Source organism: Lithobates pipiens, unplaced genomic scaffold, assembly GCF_037356315.1.
Source record: "Lithobates pipiens isolate NorthernLeopardFrog02 unplaced genomic scaffold, aLitPip1_a1.2 Scaffold_19, whole genome shotgun sequence".
NCBI lineage: Eukaryota > Metazoa > Chordata > Amphibia > Anura > Ranidae > Lithobates > Lithobates pipiens.
Window position 1 is genome coordinate 380,942,930 of NW_027507764.1, and position 926 is coordinate 380,943,855.

The following is a 926-nucleotide window of genomic DNA, read 5'->3' on the forward strand; positions in this document are numbered from 1 at the left end:
CGTTTCTGAGAGGTAAGAAAAATTATCAAATTAATATAATGGATGAGAGAGAGAGAGAGAGAGAGAGAGAGAGAGATGACAGATAAGTTCAAATTTCTAAATAAATAAGAAATCACGAAATCTAAACATCATTTTATTCAGGCATGGCTTTGAAAAATTCAAATCCAATTGTCAGTGCAATCTATGGAATCAAAAAATATATATTAGATTGTCGGTTTAATAAAAGAAAAAAAATGAGAGAGAGAGAGAGAGAGATGACAGATAAGTTCAAATTTCTAAATAAATAAGAAATCACGAAATCTAAACATCATTTTATTCAGGCATGGCTTTGAAAAATTCAAATCCAATTGTCAGTGCAATCTATGGAATCAAAAAAAATATATTAGATTGTCGGTTTAATAAAAGAAAAAAAAAAAAATTATATACATATAAGAACAGTATTTTCAAACATGTATGCAGATTAAAAAAAATAGTAAGATCAAAAAAAAAAAAAAAAAAAATGTAAACACATGTATACCAAAAAAAAATTTTTTCTTACCTGAATTAAAGCAGAGATTAAAAAGGTGAGGAATTCTTTGCTAAATACACAGTCTTCGGTCACTGTAAAAGGTAATTAAAAATTGAGGTTAAACATATGAAATCAGAAAATGAGAGATATGTGTATATATATATATATACATACATATATATATATATATATATATATATATATATATATATATACATACATACATACATACATACATACATACATACATACACACACACACACACACCACACACACCACATTTCAAAATATTCAAAGAATAATGAACAGATAAAGAATTACATAGAAATATATATTTTGGATAAAAATACCTGTAAATATATAGCTGGATATCTATATATATATATATCAATTTGTAAATTGTCCGTCCAGTAGCAG